The sequence below is a fragment of the Calidris pugnax genome, unplaced genomic scaffold (assembly GCF_001431845.1).
Source record: "Calidris pugnax isolate Ruff unplaced genomic scaffold, ASM143184v1 scaffold42, whole genome shotgun sequence".
In the NCBI taxonomy this organism is placed as follows: Eukaryota; Metazoa; Chordata; class Aves; order Charadriiformes; family Scolopacidae; genus Calidris; species Calidris pugnax.
In genome coordinates this window covers 8,719,937-8,732,330 of record NW_015090920.1, presented here as the reverse complement: position 1 = coordinate 8,732,330, position 12,394 = coordinate 8,719,937, and positions in this window count along the sequence as shown.

Below are 12,394 nucleotides of genomic sequence, written 5' to 3'. Positions count from 1 at the left end.
TAATTGTAGGTAGCTCAGAATGCCTAATTGCAGTAAGAACTTACTATTAGCTCATCTCCAATGTAGTATCCATTCCCCACATCCTTTTCTGCAACCTGCTATTCAGGCAGTCTGGTCCCAACCTGTATGGAAACAGAGTTATTCCACTCTTAAGTAACTCAAGAAATGCTCAAGTGCAACAATTAACAAAACAACCAAACCAATAAATAGAATTCCATGATAAAACTACAACTGTACAGTGCTACATTGTAGTGTACACTGTAGGACTACAAAGACAATCCTTTTTCCTGTCCTGAAACCTCAATATGATAGTGGTATTGTCTTGAAAAAAACCACCAAACCATTCTCCTTGCAAAAAGAATTCACAGAGATCATAAAGCACATCCAAATTCAGTGTATCTAGAAATAAGGAAAAGATGCTCTCATGGCACAGGTTTTTAAACAAACAAACAAAAACACCTTCCACATTCCCTACTACTTTCTGTGTTAGTATTTGATGCTTCAACTTCACAGAAATATATATATATATAAAAAATGAACCTCTGAAGAGTACGGTTGTTTCCATTTACTGTGCTTTGGAGGGTATTTGTCTTTAATTCGCTACCACCCCAATGACAATATATCTATCCACACACTCAGGAAGAACCTCTCTTGCCTACATTAGCATCTCGCCCCTGTTTAATAGAAGTATGGCAATCTGTTGTGACTGTATATATTGAATATTTGAGGGTTTGGGGTTTGTTATGTTTGGGTTTTGGTTGTTGTTGTTTTTTTTTTTCTTCTTTATATTAAGAAACATTGTAGTGGCCAATATTTTTGATGGCATCTCAAAGTGCAAACATTTTAGAAAAGACCTGAATCTATTTATTTTTTATTGATTTGATAACCACCAACAAAACATCTTTAGACTTGAATCATGTGGGGCAAAGGAAGTCAGTACAATAATCTAGCAAGCAAACTACAAAGATTATTTCTCCTCCTCCTAAAAGCTGGAAGCACCTAAGAGTGTTTTCTGAGGTCCTTTTTGTTTTGTAATGTTGGTGGAGTTAATTGTAAATTTGTAATTCTAATTGTAAATTGACGTAAATTTATCATGGAATATGTTACTAATTAAAGCAGGATTAAATGCTCCTCAAAAGTATCTATTGTTTACCTTTAAGATCTTGTTCAGTACAGAAAGGAACATTAGATCCTTGGAGCTGATTGATTTGAAAACTGCAAATATTACTGCAGCGGTTGCTTTAATTGCAGATCCATGGAACAGGAATGGCCAGACCTCAGAATTTATGTTCGATGGCAGTTCAGAGAAGTCATTAAAAATTTACTATGGTTTTGTTCTGCATGCATAGTGTATGACCGAATGACAAAGCATTAGAACATGTCCTAAACTTGACATTTAGAGAGTCAGAAAAGGATATAGCCTAATGGGTCATGTTCAGCCTGACCTAAAGCTTTCCTAGCAAAAAGATACCACCAAGGAAAGTGACTGTTCACTGTTCAAAGAGCTGCATAAAATAGATAGCAGTTCCTCAGCAATTAGAAAAAGTACGTATGAATGGATGTTGCGAGAAAAGCATAGGTCGTTCAGAATTTTTTCAGAATACATGATGTAGAAAATATTAACAAGTCTTAAGCAATGGAAAATACACCTGCCTTAGCCTCCTAGCATTTCTAACATTCTACCAAAAGTTGTACAAAGCAATTACCTAAAAAAAAGATTTACTCTGTTTTTATTTTTTTAAAATATATTCACCTTTGAATCACACAAACTGCAACAGACCTCGCAGAAAGTCTGCTTTATTCTAAACAACAAAAAGATGAAAATTTAATGTAAATAAAAATGATTGACAGATAGATATCATTTGGAGGCCCAGATCTGACACAGTTCAGGACAACTTCAAATCTGCTTTAAAACTGCAGTCTTAGAGAGGCTTCAGAATTGATTCTACTATCTGGAATCATGAAAATTCAGCCATATTAATTCTTAGGCAGAAAGTAAGTGATGTAAATAAGAAACTATCCAATCCTAAACATACAGTCATACCCGAAGTATGAATTAATAGAAGCCAACACGTTAAGCTGTGTTAAGTGTCAGTCTATCAAAAATTCTCAATCATCAAGTATGTAAAAAAGTCATATGTGTTTGCTAACATGTACTGTTTATTGATTATGATACGGTTCAAAATACCTGTAGAAGTCCAAAGTATTGCTGGCAGTTTTGAGAAGAAACAATTTCCCAAAAAATGTGCAAGAAGTTTTGTTTTTAAGTATGAGCAATATTTGGAAGTACAGGTGGCAGTCTTTAATGTAGCTTCAAGATTGAATGAAAAAGGGCCAGTTAGCCTATTTCCTTTCAATTTACATTCAAAGCCTAGACAAATATTTCATCCATGTTCAGAGAAACAAATGCCATCATATAATCTCTCACAAGTGGTCAACACCCTTGCAGGACTGATTGGTGAAGTTGGAAGACATCTGCTTTTCCTCCAATGCTTCACCATCAGCAGCAGCTTCACAACATCTGTTTTGCTCTTCTCCCTTTCATTTCTTCTCATCTCTTTGCCTATTTTAACTACCCAGGGGAATGGTGCTTTAAGTCTAACCATCTGTTACTTAGCCATTAAAAACAAATACAAATAAATATTAAAGCCTTGCTAAAAAGCAAGCATGTGTCTCCACTGATTTTAAGAGTGTAATTTTTTAAAATACTACATAAGTTGAATGAGTAAAAAAATCACTAAGTCATACTTTGAAGGTATTAAACCCACTGTTAAACATTTTAAGCCTATATATTTAAAAACAATAGCCCTGGAAGTTAAAATTAAACACATAATTAAGGCCTGTATCCATAAAGAGCCACATAAATCTTCAAATCCTGTTGCCCATAAATAAGCGTCCAAATGTTTAATGCTTAATTAGCTCGACTTTTGTCACTTTATTTTTAGACTGACTCCAGATTTCATTCTGTCTTTTCTATTTGAATAATAAGAAAGCTACTGTCAGAAGTCTGAGAAAGGTAGTTATAGGCTGTCAAGTCACTTCATTTTCTCTCAGAAGAATGAAATAGATCGATCTTTCTAGTACATATTTCCCAGACCGAATCATTCATGTAGCTCTTTTCATCTGAAAATCTCTGTTTCTTCATGATGTATGGACACAAGTAGATACAATACTCTAATAATTATATCTCAAAGCTGTGTGCAGGTATGTTTTCATTTCCTGCCACTGTTTATACGTGATTTTTGCTGTTATATTCTCCCTCACAGATCATATACTGCATTGAAAATACAGGCATTATTGGATATCTTTTCTTAACTTTAAACTCTTTTAATCACAAGCAGTAATAAAAATTAAAATTTTCCCTCTTATTAGGTCTATGTTTCACAAGTATTCTTTTGCATTGTCTGACAGTGATTTGTACCATGATTTCCCTTCTTTTATTTTACTGCTTCTCTTGTTTTCTCTCTTAGTTAGTATGCGGTCATTTTTTAACCCACAACAATGGAACTGTGATGCTTGGGGACAGCAAATAAGGGCGTATTTAACAATTCATCATTATTGATCAATTATTGATTGTATTGATAAAAAGTGTCTATAATTTGTCACACAATTTTGTATACAAGTGTTCTCAGTATTTTAATTACACGCAACATAAGTCTTGACAGAGAATATTCCGTGCAAAATAATTTACAATAATATTTATGAATAAACAAAATGCCTATTTTGCCCTAATCTCAAATAAGTTATTTATTACATGTTGGTGAGCTCATAATGAAGAGCGCTAAATCTAGATTTGTACTTTCTCAGGAGTGGGATCTTTATTGCTTATAGATTATTCTGTGAATTTAACAATCACTGCGAATAACTCAGTTGATTAGTAAATCCTCTTTTCATGTGCAGAGATTATAGTATGTTTATAGTATATTTATTTGGTATATGCACAGGAAAAAGTTAGCTACTATGCACAATTCTATTTTAGCTTTCTATTCTTTTTGCATGATTAAAATACATTTGTAATTAAGGTCTTGCAGCTGTAATGCAACACTTGCTTATCTATTTCTCATTTTTGGAAACACAAGTAGGTCTTATAAAAAATGTTACAGCCAGTTCCAATAATTTTTCAACTTTCAATGAGAGATTTAAATAAAGTATTCACATAAAGTAATGCATATAACTTCAAAATACCTCATTCATTTTGCCAATATTACTTCAAAATATATTGGGGACAAATACATTAGAAAATCTTTTTATTGGCAACTTGCTGACATTAGATAATTTTTTCAGCTTGTTTCTGAGATAATGGTAATGGTCAGTTACTTGATGGTTCACCCATCATAACCCTGAGCTTTTCAGTGCCCTTTTATGAGTAACATTATTGCTCTTATATGTACCTCCTTACAATATTTATATTGTCAGTTTAAATTATGCTTGGCTTGCATTATATTTAGGTGATGCGTAGACCAACGAAGCTAAAAAATATACTTGAATATAATATTTAAAGCTATTTCAAGACAATTTAGATAAGATATTATCAGAGTGCAAATAAATATTCACTAAAGAAAAAGGAAGTGATTACTATTAGTCATAAATAGCGCAGTCTTTACTTGGAAATTACAGTTTGTCACTACATAACTAATCTTCTTCCTCTCCATCCATCCCTCCCATCTTCAGGCAATTTTATATTGCACTGAATTATCAGCCAGTAGATATTAAGACTATTTTGTTGTGCTTAGCTTTTATGTGCATTGGCAGTCGATTTTTTACAGCTTTTTTAACAGATGGTTTTATATCTGTAAAGCTTAACAAGACACACAGCAAATAGAAATAAAACCTTCACTAGCAATATTGCTTTTCATTGCCCAGTTGCTGCCAACTGAGATATATTGGACCTATCTCTATTTAAAAAGCCAACAAAAAAATGCAGTTTCACAATTCCTAAGTGTATACTTACCAATTTACAAGACTACAAATTCTGGGAGGCATTTTGTGAAGTGTGTAGTTACAGATTTCAGTCATGAACATTTACTGTAAGAATTAATATGAAAGTGACTATTGGCAAGTTGTGCTGCCAGATTTGACTTCCACTATTTTGTGAATACCAATGGGAATTTTAGCTCATGTCGTCTAACAGGCTGTGATTTTTGTTTTTAGGCTATTACAGCAGATTGCAGAGGATACATCATATGTGTATTGTGTGATATGATAGATACCGGTAATGACTGACAACTCTGTCTCTATTCATAAATCCAGAAGCTGTGATTTTAGATAGGTTCTCAGTACTAGAAACTAAACTTTGAAAATGACACCGTTGTTTTCATTTGGTATGCTGAGTTTCCTAAACAAATAGTTTTGGGTAATACTTAAAATGCAATCATACCTCCAAAAACATTTAACATATGCAATCAATATGTATTTATTTGCAGAGGTGAGGTAGCATGATGAGCTATACCTGTAGCAGATTTCAAACTTACAATTCATCTGAAGAAATCCTTTCACCTGATTAACTGATAAAGATTCTTCCTCTAAATTCAACCTTAAAACTTTCCAAATTATTCCTCATGTCTCCTAGAAGATCACCTTGAAATTCTTGGGGACTTCATGAAATATTTCCCAAGGTCTAAACATAGCTGCCAGTCAACATTCACATACTTGTATTTGACACAGATATAACTCAAAAAAATCCTCAGAAATCTCAGCGGAGTTACTCTAGATTTACACTAGCATTCCTGAGATACGTGGAAGTTTGCATCTTTTCCTAAGTCTTTTAAAAAAATAAAATAAAAAAAAATAGGGAAACGGAATTTCGAATATCAAAGACTTAATTTGCAGCCTCTAATTTCAGAATTGTTCAGGGAAATCAGACAATCTAGTCACAATATTGCAAAGAGGGAAAACACAGAAATTCAGGGCCCCGTTACCTGACATAGAGGAAAGCTATTCCTGTGCTCTTCGCATGCCGTGGCAATATTTGAGCAATGCAGGGGACCTTGAGAAGTAGGCCAGTTTCTAAGCACAGAGAGTTAGTGAAGCCTTAACTAGCACAGCATTTCATTCAAGAAGTCAGCTTCAAGACTTCATTTAAAATTATCAGGGGCACATTATCTGGGAACACAACAAGAAGCAATTATTGGTTTAATTAGCCTGCATTCACCACGTTGTGCTCCTTCTCTTTGTTGGATTGCCAGGCAATTTTGTAAAATCATTAAGCAAGGGAACTATAATTCCATAATGACCTAATCTGCAGCTCCATCCTATCACACTGGAATATTTTAAAGTTATTTATGACTGTCCTCAATAAAAGCTAAGTCCATTGGGCAAGAAACATGTTGGATCTCCAAAATTCCAAATGGCTTCCCTTACTGAAAGGTTTTTGTTGCATTCAGTCATCTATTCTCTTCTACACTTGAAAGAGAAGTTTTGCTGTCAAAATAAAAGCACTTTACTGTGGAAAGGCACAGGACACACTAAAGAATATCTTTCTCTTCCAGAAAAATAGATAAAAATTAACTTATTTAATTTTCAATATAACCTTTTATATAATTGACAGGAAGAGAGATTCAGAACAGTGTAAAACAAACAAACTCGAAACCTAATATATAGATCCTTTTGCTGAGAAGGAAATTGAGTTAACAAAGTTATTTTTCTAGTTAATTGCTCAGATTTTGACAATAGGAGAGATTTAAGAATGCAATTCACGGCATTTTACGATTTCTTATTTCTTGCTTTCATCATCATCGTATCAGGTTTATGTTCTTTCACTGTATCTTCAATGGATGAGACTAGAAGAATGGTTAGACTTATAAACTAAAAATGTATCTCCATAACTTTTAAGTAGTAATTTAATATAGTATCATTGCCTTCAAAAGTCCCATAGCTGCTTCATAATGCATCCGGGAAGATTGCATATGAAAACCTCAGAATAAATTAAAAAGTTGAAATTATCAGCTGATGATAACTATCTTTGAAGATACCATTTGCCTAACTAAATTGTTTCACTAGGCAAAAACAAATCTGTGTAGAAAGCTGTAATTTCTTCATATGTTTTGCTAAGTAGAAAGATAGAAAAACTAATTAGGACGAAGAAGAATAAAAAGCACCTTTCATATATTTTTCTATGGAGATAAAGTAGAAGCTCTTCACAGTATTAAGACCTGGGAGTAGTTAACGAACAGTGAAATTGCAATGGCATTTTTCATTTTAACGGAACTTTACTAAGAGTATGGTGTAATCTAGACGTTTTATGAGTGAGATATGTCAAAAAGTCCATACTAAGAAATAAAATATCAAAAAGCAACTGAATTTCAGATTAAGGAAAGCAAAGGTAAAACAGAAAATTTTTGCATTATGTAAATCAAGCAAATATGATATTTATATTATTAGTAAACAGAATAACTTGAGCAAAATGTTTTACTGATACATGGCAGGTACCAGAATGGCCGGTACGTGGCCATTAACTATATCACCTAATCCTGGTACACTAGGAGTGTTAGTATTTTAACATCCAAAGCACAAACTCCTACAAGGCAGAAAGGAAAAGGGTATTGGTATGTCTGAACCTCCATTATGGAATTATTTAAACCTAGGAGGTCTGATTTGAGCTCGTTAGGTAACACATTCAGTGCAGATAAAAGATAATGTCTTCATAAATGTGCTTAATGGATTAAGTAAAACCTACTCTCTCTGCTAGGTTTTACCTAGAGCACTTTAGCACATGAAAATGCATCAGGTTTTGTTTACACTATACACTGAAAAACTGAAAATATGTTCTTTAATACTTTGTTCTTAATATCCTAATACTGCTCCCTTTTTAGCCTGGGAAATTAAATGAGCATTTAGTTCACCCAAGTCCCTCAGCCTTTCCTCACAAGAGGGATGATTAGGGAACTAGAACATCTATTTCTCTTATGAAGAGAGGCTGAGAGACTTGGATCTTTTTAGCCTTGAGAAGAGAAGACTGAGGGGAGATCTGATCAATGGCTATAAATACTTTAAAGGTGGGTGTCAAGAGCATGAGGCCAGTATTTTCTCAGTGGTACCCAGTAACAGGACAAGAAGTAATGGGAACAAACTTGAACATAGGAAGTTCCACCTAAACATGAGGAGCAACTTCTTTACTTTGAAGGTGCCAGAGCTCTGGAACAGGCTTCCCAGGGAGGTGGTGGAGTCTCCTTCTCTGGAGACATTCAAAACCTGCCTGGGCATGTTCCTATGGGACCTGCTCTAGATGAACCTGCTCTGGCAGGGCGCATGAACTAGATGATCTCCAAGAGGTCCCTTCCAACCCCATATCATTCTGTGATTTAGACTATTGTAATGGTTTACATTTTAAAGTGATGTGTGCTACTATATAATGAAATCAAAGGACATTACAGTCTGTGAAATTCCCCCCCCAAAAAACACAGGAAAAAAAATGCCAAATCACAGACCTCACCATTGCAGCAACATAAGAGAAATGAGGCACTAAGGGCACTCAAATGTAAAATAAGAATCCTGGTCAGAACAAAAACTTTGAAATGCTTATCCGTGACACTTAGAGACAAAGAAAGGAAAAAAAAAACCCTAAAAAAGTAATTACATATGGTTGTACAGTTTTGCTATGCAGAATTGCAAGGCTGTTTAAATATGCTCAGAAGCTCATTCATGCTTTCAAAAACTATAGTGCAGTGGAGAAAGTGCGAGGGGGAATCAGAAGTTAGAGGAACTCCAGAGAGAAGCGGGGAAATAACAGAATTGTACAAGAACAACATACAAATGTCAAAAAGATTAACTGTGCTTTTCTTTCTCATGGTATAACACAAGTAAGTAAGTAGTCAGTTCTGCAGAGACAATACCACTGAAATTTAAACAACTTCCTAAACGGACCCTCTAATTAATAAAGTATCTGATGGCTTTTCCATAGGTACATATTTTACAGTTATAAGCTTTGACAGAATTATTATTATTATTTTTTAAGTCCTTTTGCAGCATGTGTTTGGCTCTTTCTAGGTTGAAGCCACTCCCTGAAGCTCTTACTGTATGGAACCTGTAGGACCTTTAATATCTTTGAAATTTCTACTTCCTGTCAAATATGAGAGGAATTAGTTTGTGGACTAAGATGGTATTGGGGATGTGGATGCAATGGTCATATAGCTCTTTTTGTCTTAAGAAGTGTATTAAGAAGAAAAACGTGGTTTATATGGTGTAGATATAGGAGTTAGGATAATTGTCATAAAGTCTAGAACAAGTGTACAATAAAAATAGATCATCTTTGCTATTTAAAGTCCTTATACTTAAAAAAAAATAAATCTAGAAAGTTATCTAGGATGTTTGACTGGTGTGAAGAACTTTAATAAAATTAAAAAAAAAAAAAAACCCACAAAAGAAAACATAAAATACTTCCACAAATTTTTCATTATAAGATTACAGATCGTTATATTGCATAAATTTTAACCAATGGAAAATGTTTTCTAATACTGGATAAGAATGAGCATGAAGCCTCACTTGTCTAAGATAAATACTGCAGGTGCAGAATACTACTTGGTATGGTCCCTTCACTTCTAGTGCAGTTATCCCTGCACTGCAACCAGTGTAACTGCTGAAACTCACAGCAAAACCTTGCTTCTCAACTTTGATTTCTACATCTACCTTTGAGACAGAGGGAACTGATCAAAGACTAACATTAAATACTATCCTTTTTTAATACAACAACCTCAAGGCAATGTTGGTTAGGAGACTTAGCCTGCTGTTCCAACTCGCACACCGTTGCGCTGATCCAGGTTACGCGCCGCCTCGGTGAAGTGCTTTCACTGTGCAGAACAGAAGCAAAAAGGCAGGTATATCTTACAGTCAGCAGGGCTTTTGCCCTGCAGGATCCCAAATTCCAGGATCCAATCTACGAGGGCGATTTCTGGGGGTAAGTCAGTATTGCATAAAACGCTGCAAAGGTTCTGGGAGGAGGACTGCGAACTGGGACTCTTCATTAATATTGCATCCTTCCTTTTAAGACCTTTCAGGCACCTGGCTCCCAAGTTGATTGTTCTAGCTCTTTCTTCTCAACAGACACAATAGCTGTGTCTATACTATTTTTGATAACCATGTTAATTTAAGTCTTAAGTTCACCAATGCAAGTAGCTTAAGACAGCTCTGTATGCCCTGTTGGCTTAGTTTTCTTTTTGATCACTTCAGCTGTCCCTGCGCTGCAATTTGGCAGACATGGACTCGATTCCTTAAACTCTATTTCACTCTTCTTTTACTTTGCCATCCCAAACCACAACATCTGTATCTCAGATGACCTTTTGCACTGTGCAGATAAACTAACATCTTTTTTTTATCTTGTCAAAGCAGCTGTGACAGAGCAGTAGCCTACATCACATGACCTGCACTTCCATATGGTGAGAGTTGGGTGATCCAGCTTTTATTCCTGTCATCATGTGATTGCATACTCTTCACAGCTGTGAGGATATTTGCATTTTTCCCAGACAGTAGAGAGCATTGCACATTATAATCTGATTTCTTTACCTTTATTGCCTACATTAATTCCAGAAGAAAGAGAATTACATTCCTCAGTAAGATCTTACTGCCTTGCACCATCAAATCAACGGGCATGACTTTTTTCCTCATTAACAACTTTCAGATATGCCCTAGACATATACCTCTTCAAGGGCTCATTTTGGTGCTAAGGAGTTAGCAATTACTTTTTGAAGCTCAGCCATTCTTGAAGCCTGCCCTTCAATGGAAACCAGATTGCTGTGAGCCAGTACACCAAAGAAACTGTGGTAGAGTTGCGAGTTCTCAATGTTGTGTTTAAAGTTGCATTTGCCTACAATCTTGAGAAATCAATGGAATCTGCGTGTCACAGTCAGGCATGCACTAGCCTTTAATTTTCAATAATTCAAATAGTATAAAGACAATTCTTAACATTAAAATAGGTAACCTGATTTTTAAAAAAGAAATATTTGCCATGATTTAAGAGGACTGAATTTATGATTTAGATTGACTGCTTGCACAGATGACTTTTAGATAAAGTGTGCTAAGAAGCATATTATTTCCATGCATGGCAATTTACATGTGAAATTTCCATTAGTGATAATGGCAGTGGCACGTATAAATCTCCAATTCCCTTTAACATTAATTGCAGTCATCTATGTAAGTACTTGGATTTTCAATGACATTATATCCATAGCTCTACAAAGTCAGAAGGGATCACAGCATGGAGAGGCTAAACATTAAGCACTGTCATTACTGACGGCAGGTAATAACTAAAATCTGTATCTACACCGTTGTTGAAATACAGCATCAAATAAATTTGAAAAAATACTAATGAAATATGCTTGCTTAATTTACCAGACTTAAAATAAAACTAGTTGACAGAATTCTGAATTAAGCTGATTACAATTTTAAGCACACTCTGCTAATACTTTGAAAGTTAGTAATTTACCATTTATTTCAATAGGTAGGTGGAATTTGAATAGGTATGTAGAATCCACTTTAGACATTTCTAAATCTTCAAAAGGTAGCGTTGGATTTCTTGTAATATGGGGTTTTGTGTGAACTTTCAGGGCAGCAGTTGAAAAATGTAAGTGAACCAACAGGCTAATGAGAGAGCAACTTCTGGGATTTTTGATAGAGTTCAAATAGGCTTCATAGTAGAAGCTTCATGGTTGGAAGGGACCTCTGAGATCATCGAGTCCAAGATGTTAAGATATTAAGCAGAAACAACTCAGAAACAGTTCAGCAAATGCAGTGTTTAAACTGAATTGAACTTCAGATATTTCTGTTAATGAAATTATCTGGAGTTCTCAAGTTATCTGTCATGAAAAGTCACTAAGATGTACTTAAAATAAATCCAAGTTGTACTTGATATCTTTACATAAATATTACAGGACATCTCATTTTTGCCTATTTATCTTCAACATGCATCTTTAAGTAAGATAACTGAATTGTGAATCAGATAAGGAAACAACCACTACCTGATCACGATATGAAAAGTAACAAACAGTTATTGGTTTTGCATTCAGTGTTCAACAGAATCTGCCCAATCACAAGACTGACTTAATCATCTTACTCAGATCTCTAGTAAAGAACCGTGGAGGCAGAACGCTTTTACAATGCAAATAAGGCAACGCAAATTAGTTTTATTTGCAAAAACACAGAAAAAAAAAATATCCCTTCCAGCATTCTGTGGAAATCTAGGCTACAATAAGCTGACTTGCTGATGAAGTGTTTGCAAAAATTCTTAGAACCTGAAGGAATTTAAAGCACTATACCCACGATGGAAGGTATTCAAATGGCTTGTTTCAATCTTCATAATAAAATCCTCAAAGTACAAAATGGATGACATTGTGATGATGTACAACAACAAAAATGTCAGTTGTGCTTTAGTCTCAAATTAGGCCTCGTCTACACATGTAACTAA